The 11,216-nt window shown below is 43.3% G+C and overlaps 1 long non-coding RNA gene and 1 pseudogene across 1 annotated transcript; both read left to right on the top strand.

Annotated features, from left to right (window-relative positions):
* The first annotated feature begins 212 nt into the window (after positions 1 to 212).
* Positions 213 to 2,306, top strand: LOC129527227 (uncharacterized). The gene is made up of 3 exons (XR_010131185.1): positions 213 to 405; positions 1,011 to 1,233; positions 1,479 to 2,306. It is a non-coding gene; the product is annotated as an uncharacterized lncRNA (long non-coding RNA).
* A 6,820-nt stretch (positions 2,307 to 9,126) lies between these two features.
* Positions 9,127 to 9,591, top strand: LOC115931443 (immunoglobulin heavy variable 1-18-like; annotated as a pseudogene).
* Positions 9,592 to 11,216: the final 1,625 nt, after the last annotated feature.

Raw genomic sequence — 11,216 nt, 5'->3', positions numbered from 1 at the left:
GCTCCGGGCCGCCCCTCGCCCCAGGGTCGCCGGCTCCTAGTGCGGCCCAGGCTTTCTGGCCGGCCCCTCCCAGCCCTAGGTAGACGTCCCCCGGGCCCCCTCAGCCCTCCGCCTCCCCTTCTCTCCCTTTCTCCCCACTCCTGGCAGGCTGCAGCCGTCTCCTCCCAGTGCTCCCTCCTTCCTTTAGCTTTGTCCACCGCTGCCCACTGGGGGCTAGAGCTTCCCGGCTACCCTGGAAGCTGGAGGCCGGGACCAGCTCTTCAGGTGACAGGCCTCTGTGTCTCCACAGTGGCCAGAGGGGAGCCTGCCTGACTGATGAGCAAGGCTCGACTTTGTCACCAAGGCAGAGAAGGGACCCGGATAAATGACCCCGGCGGCCCCCACCCCTGCCTGGTGTGAGAGTGGGTAGGGGCTTCGGACTTGAGGGGACTGGAGCGGGAATAAGGCAAGGCTGCCCCCTGGTGCCTGGCGGGTGCACAGACCCTTCCCCAAAGGCCTCAGCCCTGAGGTCCTGGCTGCCCGCCCCCCACCCACACCGTGTTCCTCTCCCCAGGACCCCCCAGGCCTACCCAGCAAGAGTCAGCTTTTTGGGCTGCCTCTCTGCTGCCAGCTGAGCAGCTTGTCTAGAATTTTCTAGGACTAAGAGTAGCCTGGGGGTGGGGTGGGGAAGGAAGTGGTCATTGTCCTGGCCTGGGAGGTAAAGTGTGCCCCCCTCAACTTCAAGCTCCCTGATCTGATCGTGGACACTGCAGTCCCCAGATGGCTCATCCCGTTAAGCTAAGCCCGCGGCCATCCCTCCAGCTTTAGGAAAAAAAGCAGTTCTGGCCCAAGCCAGATTGAGCTTCCTGGGTGAGGGAGGGGCAGTGTCCCCACCCAGGCTTGGAGGAGGAGCCTCAAGGGGTGTGTGTGGTTGGGGGAGACAGGCGGTGTCACCTGTGCTTAGACCAGGGGCGGTGGGCGGGTACCTTGAGGTGGCAAGGTCACATTGCTCATCAGAAGTTTCTCACTAGGGTCTTCTCTGGCCCAGCCTTTGACTGAAGCTGGTCTGGAGACAGGAGCATTAGAGAAGTGACTCATAGATGGCCTAAAGAAGCGGGGCCACTCAAGGACCCAGGACAGAGGGAAGAGGGCCAACCCAGCTGGACCACAGGCAAACCCCATGGCCTTTGAGAGAAGAGAGAAGAGGACCCGGTGAAGTAGGCTCGGAGGCCCTCAGCCCAGCAGGAGTGCAGGGTGGGCGCGTGATGTCATCGAAGGGAGGACAGTGACCTGGGGGAGGGCCGCTTTGAGGGAGAGTACAGGCCACGGCCAGACAGCTCTGGGAGCCGAGGGCAGGGGAGACTTTCAGATGTTGCTTGTCCAAGGGGTGGGGGTGGAAGGGAGAGAGAGCAGAGGCTCGAGAAGGATGTAGGAGAGCTGATGGCACTTTGGGGACAGCCTCAGGGCTGCAATTGAGGAGGGCTCCTTCCCCCATGCAGGCTTTTCCTCCAGGAGCTGCACCAGGAACTCATAGAGGATCAGGGAGAATTCTGAGAACACGCTACTGTGGTGCTGCCTAGAAAGGAGGATAAATGATGACAAGTACATCTCTGAGTAACATACGGGCACTTGTTCATGAAAACTGTTTTTCTGAAAGCTTGTGAAGGTCTTGAAATACTCGCTATCAGTTGAGGACAAACATTTACACCCTCCTTCCACAGGGAGTTCAAGCAGCCTGGATGGGTCCATCTATGGATGATCTTCCCCAGCCCCTTCCTCTTCCCAGGTTATCCCTGGCTCTCTGTGTGAACAGTTCTCATCAGTGGAATGTCATTGATGAAGTGAGGTCTTCAATTTTCTCATCTACTGTGTGGTCATGTTATTTTCCTCATCCGAGGCTTAAAAACTCACCTGCATGCAGCACATGACAGCTTAAAATCTCTTGTGAACAAAACAGTAACAAAGACACACACCAGGGTTGAGCATCCCATGTTGATGACAGCGACCACCAGGGGTCAACGTCCTCTTCACAATCCTGTGTCAGAGCATCACTTGACTGATTTCATTAGCAACTTCCCAGGAGAATCAGCTTATAAAATACTTGTCCCATTTTCCATGCAGATGTAACCCATCTATTTTACTGAAGAAATAGGAAGAGCTGAATGCTGAATTCACTGAATGTCTGCAGGTTGTGCAAGTTTGTGACTTTATCACTTTCTGATTTCTGATCTGTGTGGACCACTCTACAGATTTTTCTCACTGGTGTGATCAGCCTTCTGGATGTCAAATATAATAGACTTTCATCATATAAAAGTCAACACAAGCTCCTCATGGTTTCAGTGCTCAGTGACGACTCTAAACTTACACAATGTGTTTCTTTATTAGTTTTGTTTTCTGGTATCTCTACTCGGCATCTTCACCACACCGATTTTATGTTTCTTATACAGGTAATTGATAATTTTAAAATTTATTGGTGCTTACTTTAATTAAATAAGCAGACAATATCTTAGAATTTAAAAAAAAAGTGCAGTAAAAGGAAACGCAATAAATTTTAATGTAAGGAAACCAGCAGCTGAAAGCAAGGGAAATCTCTTCTGCTGCATAGGAGGGTATGGAGACCTCATAGTACAATGATTTTCTGCAGTTTAATCATTATTGCCACACAAGTGATAGCATCCTCTCTCTTTATATCAGCACATTCCCTAACGTACAATAAAGACTGAGCACAGATACCGCCAACCAGACTGACCAGCACCTCTCACTGAGTGCCTGAGCTGATAGTGATAGATATCACATTTGCCTAACAAAATCATTACAACCTGTAAGGATACCCACCAGTCATAAGGAGACAATTTAAAAAATTTAGTCAAAGCCCAAACCTGATAGGTAGTCATTTATACTTAGAAGAATTAACTCTTATCTTCACATGTATTTTTCTTAATCATACAGAAGCTACTAGAGTCACTGTCCAAGTTACTGAATATCTTATTCCTAGAATGAGACACTGCACAATGTGTTCTGACACGAGGGGATGTAGCTATAGTTAAGGGACAGGAGATGTGATCACGGGAACAACAGTCTGTGATCCAGCAGTTCTTTCTCCCTCACAGTTGACCAGAAACAAGGCCCCAGCAGAACAATGGAAACATTGACTTAGATCTCCACAGTCTGATGTGAGATAAACAGCAGGTAGTTTATGCTTCCATTTTATAGTACGAAATTTAATAAAGAAGGGCCATTTTGGGGATAATACTATTCTCTAGGATGCTTAAATGCCCCCAAACAGCACTACAGTGTCCCATGGCCAGGAGCTACAATACCTGGGTCTAGAAAGCAGTGGACAGGAATACCAGTTTCCCTTGCCACATGTATGATGAAAATTTGAAGAATGTTTCTTTCCTTCTCCATAATCATAGGCTGCGATGGACTGGAGGTCCTGGTACATAAGAATAAATGTGTCTCCAGTAGGAACAGAATTAGTCCCATAAAATAATTGTGCTGCCGTGGTTCTCATACTGTTGGAAGAGCTGACCAAGAAAGTGTTGTAACAGCTGCAGTGTTTATTGATTCCTATCATATTTGGGGCTACATTCGCAGCTACCAAGGGAAAGAGAGAGAAGTAATTCTGGCCTAGATAGAGTCTATAGATTTTTTTTTTCTTTCCTTCTAACTGAGGTTTAAAAAAATCACATCAACTAAAATGCAGGTGATGATGAAATGATCAAGGACAACAGCCATTAAATGTTTCAGGTGTGTTTTAACCCAAAGTCGCACAACATGTGAGAACATGAGCTCTGGAGTCGGGAGAATCTCTGAGGAGAATCTAGAAGGTGGGTGGGAGGAAACAGTGATTCACGTCTGAGGAAATTGCAGGGCTACCTCCTGTAGGGGAAACGAAAGCCTGAGCCTCTCCTACAGTGTGCTTTCTAAAAATTTTTGGCTGACTTATTGTATTCTTCAGCACCAATTTTTTTTAGTTCTCTTTTAAATATTTTTATCTCTTAAAATTCTCACAGTGTTCTTGCATGCTGCCACTAGCTTATTAAACATGATTGTAATATTTAAATTTTCTGCCAGGAAATCCATATGCTTTTATATTCATTGATGCCAGTTTCTGGACCTTTATGTTGTTCCCCTGTTTGGACCATATTTCCCCATTTCTTCATTTTCCTTGATGGTCTTTGTTGCCATCTACTCATCAAAGAAAAACAGCTCTTTGTTCATCATAACAAAGAGCCATACTCTTCCAAGCCTAGGCCCTTAGAGAAAACCTTCACCAATCACCCCGTCAGTGATTGTGGATCGCTCAAAAACTTCATAATAACTTCACAATATTCAAACTTCTGTCTCTGTTCTTAGTGTCCCCCAGGTTTTAGAGCATGTTGGGTTGTGGCAGGACTCCTAAGTAGGGGAGGTAGAAACTATTCACTCAAGCACCCTCTTGAACAGGTGCACCATTCAATACAGTTTTATTATTGCGGTATGATTCATCAGAATAATGTCAATTCAAGCGCCTCTCAACCAGTTGTCTAACATTGAAATGTTATAATTTATTATTTGGATCTCTCTGTCATTTATCTTTTGAATCTTAGGTAAAATTAAAAACTGGTATAAAATTGCCTATTTGGCAAATGATCTGCTGCAGAATTTTCATCTTCTATGTATCTCTGTTTGCACTTAAATCCAAGTTTATATTAGGCATGTATCTAAAATGTAGAAATAAATCTTAAAATTCCTTCATTTTTAAAAAGATTATGGGGTTTCCAGAAGATGGGAGAATATTCTTTATTTATAAAATACCTGATTCCACATTTTCCAATAGTTTCCTCTTTATCAGCCTCCTCTCACATTATACTATATTAAGCAAGGAGAAATTAAAACACACCGTCCACACTTTGCATAGAAATCCCCTCAATCCCCTCAGCTTTTTTTTTTCTTTTTTTGACGGAGTTTCACTTTTGTTACTCGGGCCTTGGCCTCCCAAATTGCTGGGATTACAGACATGAGCCACTGCATTGGGAAGCTCGAACTGGGCAGAGCCCACCTCAGCTCAGCAAGGCCTACTCTCTCTATAGACTCCAGCTCTGTGGGCAGGTCATAGCTGAATAAAAGGCAGCAGAAACTTCTGCAGACTTAAACGTCCCTGTCCCACAACTCTGAACAGAGCAGTGGTTCTGCCAGCATGGCATTTGAGCTCTGAAAATGGACAGACTGCCTCCTCAAGTGGGTCCCTGACCCCCGTGTAGCCTAACTGGGAAACACCTCCCAGTAGGGGCCAACAGACACCTCATACAGGCGGGTGCCCCTCTGGGACAAAGCTCCCAGAGGAAGGATCAGGCAACGATATTTGCTGTTCTGCAATATTTGCTGTTCTGCAGCCTCTGCTGGTGATACCCAGGGAAACAGGGTCTGGAGTGGATCTCCAGCAAACTCCAACAGACCTGCAGCTGAGGGACCTGACTGTTAGAAGGAAAATGAACAAATACAAAAGAATAGCATGGCCAGGCACGGTGGCTCATGCCTGTAATCCCAGCACTTTGGGAGGCCGAGGCGGGCGGATCACAAGGTCAGGAGATCGAGACCATCCTGGCTAACACAGTGAAACCCCATCTCTACTAAAAATACAAAAAAAATTAGCCAGACGTGGTGGTGGGCGCCTGTAGTCCCAGCTACTCAGGAGGCTGAGGCAGGAGAATGGCGTGAACCCGGGAAGCGGAGCTTGCAGTGAGCTGAGATCGCGCCACTGCACTCCAGCCTGGGCAAGAGCAAGACTCTGTCTCAAAAAAAATAAATAAATAAATAAAAAGAAAGAAAGAAAGGAATAGCATCAACATCAACAAAAAGGATATCCACACCAAAACTCCATCTGTAGGTCACCATCATCAAAGACCAAGCTTAGATAAAACCACAAAGATGGGGAGAAACCAGAGCAGAAATGCTGAAAATTCTAAAAAACAGAGCATCTCTTCTCCTCCAAAGGTTCACAGCTCCTCACCAGCAACAGAACAAAGCTGGATGGGAATGACTTTGACGAGCTGATAGAAGTAGGCTTCAGAAGGTCAGTAATAACAAATTTCTCCAAGCTAAAGGAGCATGTTCTAATCCATCACGAGCAAGCTAAAACCTTGAAAGAAGGTTAGATGAATGGCTAACTATAATAAACAGTGTAGAGAAGACTTTAAATGACCTGAGGGAGCTGAAAACTATGGCACAATAATTTTGTGATGCATGCACAAGCTTCAACAGCTGATTTGATCAAGTGGAAGAAAGGATATCAGTGATTGAAGATCAAATTAATGAAATAAAAATAGAAGACAAGTTTAGAGAAAAAAAGAGTAAGAAGAATGAACAAAGCCTCCAAGGAATATGGGACTATGTGAAAAGAAAAATCTAAGTTTGATTGGTACACCTGAAAGTGATAGGGAGAATGGAACCAAGTTGGAAAACACTCTTCATGATAGTATCCAGGGGAACCTGTGCAACCTAGCAAGGAAAGCAAACATTCAAATTCCGGAAATACAAAGAACACCACAAAGATACTCGCTGAGAAGAGCAACCCTAAGACACATAATTGTCAGATTCACCAAGGTTGAAATGAAGGAGAAAATTTTAAGGGCAACCAGAGTTGTGCCATGGCACAGTGTTGTGCCGTGTCCTTTCTCTGTTTTCTTGCCTGTTTATTTATGTCAGATGTGCCACCTACAAGTAATAAGGTCAGAATTCTGCCTCCAGTAACACATCAAAGGTGACCTTTGATTGTACTTTTGATTTATGCTCCAAGATATTGATTATAAATTTCATCACCGTCATATTTTATGTCAAAATAAATCTGCATAATCCGAATGTCAATACATTTTGGAATCTATTAAATAACTGAAATTGCAAGAAATATTACCCACTCCAAAAACTGGAGAGATGGGCATGTCCCGAATTGCAGTTAGCACTTGCTTAACTGGTGCAGAAACTGCAGAAGCTGCAGAAGCCACAAGTTGTTGAGGGCACTTACATGGTAACCACTATAGACGTCTGAAAGACAAATGTGGACTCAGTAAATGTGAGCATTCCAGAGGGTCTTATACTTCTAAGGTTTCTGGACTTTCTCTCCAGAAACCTCCAGATTCTAAAATATACAATCCAAATAAATTTCCTGTGGGTCAGAATTGAAGATGAAATGAAGATGATTAATTATAGAAAAATACACCAGGAGCCTACTTCAAAAGCTTCTACAGGGAATGACTTTTCCAGAACCTTATCCTATGTGAAGGAAGACAAATCTCCCATTCCAGATTCTCCCCCATTCTTCCATTATTATATGAATGAGTAAAGTTAGCCAAAAGGGGTAAGATGTACGTAAATAGTCCAGGGAGGCCAAAACCACAAAAGGGAGTAACAGCCAAAAATGAGCTTTTCCCCTGGAGATGCTTTGTTAAGGTCACAGCCCAGAAGACGAAGCCTGTTGAATCTCTAGGTTTCCATTGGAAGAACAGGCAGTGCTTACCTGCACTGCACAATCCATTCTAACTAGGATGATGACTATGGATTAAAGATGAAAGTGTGGCAATGCACAGACTCTATCTGAGGAGAACACAGAAACACTAAGACAATGACAGAGGGTGAGACAAAGGCAGTAGAGCAATGTGAAGCCTCTGACATCATGATTTTTAAGACCAACATCTTGTAAATGCCATCATAGATCTCAGCTTCTTTTATTATGGGGACTTTGTTGGTTTCCTAGCTGAGAAAGTGAAAATAACAACCTGCATGCACTTCCCAAGTCTCCACCTGTATCCTGTTTGCTTTAAATCTCTAGGAGAAGAAAGTCAGATAACTGGGCCTAGTGTCAGTGTAGGAGGCACTTCCTAAAAGCTACATATTAGGAAGAAGGGAAAATGTGTGTTATTGGAATAGTGGATATGGAGTGGGCTTTCATCTGAACGTATCTGCACCTGCTGGTATTCTCAGATGCAACATTCAACTGCAAGAGCCCAGTGAAGAAACATGGCACTCCCAAATCTCCTGTAAGTTTTTGTCTTCATTTTGGTTCCATTAATGAAGTGAATCTGGAGCTTCAGAGAAGGGGCTCCCTCCTGTGTCATTGAATCCTTGCTCTGGGTCTCCTTGCAGAGTTCAATAGGTTTAGTAAGGCTAATCAATTGTTTCAAGAGATGGTGTCAGCAGCATATGGTGTCACTGAAGGAGTATGAAAAACCAGGACACAGCCATTTCATGCTGGGCTAGAGAATCTTGGGGGAAATGATTTGTAAGTCCCAGCAGGAACCTCTTTGCAAGGCAGGGTCTGGGCTATTGGGGGCACAGACCAGGTGAGTTAGATATCAATATGTAAAGATGAGGACCTATGGATATGAATTGAAAATATATAAATACTTCAAAAAATTCCAATAAATTGAGTCCAAAATTAACCCAAATTATTCAAAACACAAATTCCTTGACAAATATTTTGGGAGCAGTGAGTTCATAAAGAATTTGAAACTACCGTTTCAGCTTCTGATTCTTATTGTTCCTGAGATGAGAAAATCATCTCTAATCACACATCACAGAGCAAATCTGTAAACAAGAGTGTTTCTATTGAAGATCCTGGGGTATCTGAACACCAGTCAGGTGCTGGAGACACTGTTTCAGGAGCGCCCAGCAGATCTCAGAGGGACCTGCTGGTCACTCATGTGGGACATCAGCAGTAACTTCCTCAGTCATCAGTCAGCTGTGCTGGTGACTGATGGATCCAGGACAGAACCAAGGCACCTGCTCAGTGTCATGGAGAGTGATGGTTCCAGAAATTATCCAGGTGGTCTCTGTGCTTATAAAATGTAGGTTCACAGTGAGGAGCATGTCCTGAGGGGAATTGTTCTTCTGTGAAAGGACCTCTGTTCATGAATGTTCATAAATGGAGCAGGGCATGCATTTCCTCAAACAGGAATAGGGCTTGGACCATCAGCATCTCACTCTTGTAAATCTGATGTGTCATTTATCTTCCGTTTCTTATTATTAACCAGGCTTTGTGCTATGAAATGCTATCTCATGAATATGCAAATAACCTGAGATCCACTGAGGTAAATTTGGATGTCTGTGCCCTGAGAGCATCACCCAACAACCACATCCCTCTTCTATAGAAGCCCCTGAGAACACAGCTCCTCACCATGGACTGTACCTGGGGGATCCTCTTCTTGGTGGCAGCTGCCACAGGTAAGGGGCTCCCAAGTACCAGTGATGAGGAGGGGATTGAGTTCAGTCAAGGGGGCTTTTATCAACTCCTCCATTCTCCTCACAGGTGTCCATTCCCAGGTTCAGCTGTTGCAGCCTAGGGCTGAGGTGAAGAAGCCTGGGTCCTCAGTGAAGGTCTCCTGCCAGGCTTCCAGATACACCTTCACCAAATACTTTACACAGTGGGTGCGACAAGGCCCTGGACAAGGGCATAGTGGATGGGATGTATCAACCCTTACAATGATAACACACACTATGCACAGACGTTCCGGGGCAGAGTCACCATTACCAGTGACAGGTCCATGAGCACAGCCTACATGGAGCTGAGCAGCCTGAGATCTGAAGACATGGTCGTGTATTACTGTGTGAGAGACACAGTGTAAAAACCCACATCCTGAGAGTGTCAGAAACCCCAGGAAGGAGACACCTGTGCTGACACAGAGGAGATGACAAAGATTATTAGATTAAATATTTGCTTAGAAAATGACATTAAGTCATTAAAGGAACAATATTAATGTGTATTTGAGAAATTTTAACTATTTGAGAGATTTTTCATACAACATTTATTCTGTAAACAAATTTCAATGATTAAAGAATGAATCAAATTAATGAAACTAATATAGAACTTCCTCTGAAGGTATCTCTGTAAACATTAATTTCTTAATCAGTGCTGTAAGTATTTTGGAATACAGACACAAAATCACATTTTAAGTCTGCATTCATATCTATTAAAAATGCCAAAAAAATCTTTTGTGCATGTAGCATTTTGAATTCCCACCATCAATGCATGATAGTTCTTGGTTTTCCACATTCATATTGTCATGTATCCTTATGAGAATTGTGTGTTTTAACCAATCTAGTAGGTGAGTAATGGTATCTAATTTTTATTTAAATGCACATGTCCCTCCAAAAGTTCATATTTAACGATTTTCCTATAACTTCGGTTGAGATGCCTCTCCTGACATTTGGTTCATTTTAACTGCATTGCTTCATTTTGATTCATTGCAAGTTTACTTGCATATTGCTTATAAAAGTCATTTGACAAATTAAAAGAATTCATTTCACAAATATGTGACTTGGAAGTATTTTTTCCAAGTCTGTGGCTGTCTTTACTCCCTTATCAGTGTGTATTGCAGAAACATACGTGTGTGTGTGCATGTGTCTGTGTGTGTTTGTACAAATTTAGATTCAAAAACATGTAAAATTGTATTCATTCGTAGATGATGTTTTTGGCATTATATCTGAAGTCTCATTATAGAATACACAAATAGTGGTTATTTTTTTCCATGTGTCTAAGCTCAGGCCACAATCAACTCATGAGTGTTTAAACTTCACCTACTTGATTGGAGGACTATTGACCTCAGATATTTGGAATACTTCTGTAAGGAGATGTGTTCATCTTCCCAATATTTATTTTCATAATCATCTATTAATATGTGTATTGGTTTATGAATATATATTTCATACACTGAAGAAGATCCATGCTGTATTATTCATTTTGTCATTCAAATCACCACAGCTTTATTAGGTCCTGGGAGCTCATTTAGTTTGGATCCTGTATCCTTACAGTGCACCTCATCCTTTTGTTTTTGAACACTTCCCTGTTTCCTTGTATTACAATAAATTCTAAGTTCATTTTCTATATTACCTCTTTTGTACATAGAATTAGCCATTTTTCTAAAGATTGCTTGTTTCTAATGTTAACGAATAGCAGTAAAATAAAAAAAATTGTGATACCGTGCATAATTACTTCTAGGACCTCTCAACCTACTGGCCTAGTAGACTTGCATGTTTATATGAACCCATGTTTATGGACACATCAAAACTATTTATGTACCTAATCTTCTGTAACTTTATTATATTAAAAATGAGAACACCCTGGTCTCCTGACCCAACTATGCTACCACGTGGACCTTTCTAGCCTTCCTTCCTTGACTGTCCATAACCATCCACTTTAAAGTGAGGAATCGTATCCCACCAACTGCCTTATTATTACCTGGTTGCACAATTTTAGGACA

Source organism: Gorilla gorilla, chromosome 16 (assembly GCF_029281585.2).
Source record: "Gorilla gorilla gorilla isolate KB3781 chromosome 16, NHGRI_mGorGor1-v2.1_pri, whole genome shotgun sequence".
NCBI classification, from domain to species: Eukaryota; Metazoa; Chordata; class Mammalia; order Primates; family Hominidae; genus Gorilla; species Gorilla gorilla.
Note: the sequence above shows the minus strand (reverse complement) of the source record. Positions and strands in the feature narration are given on the sequence as shown.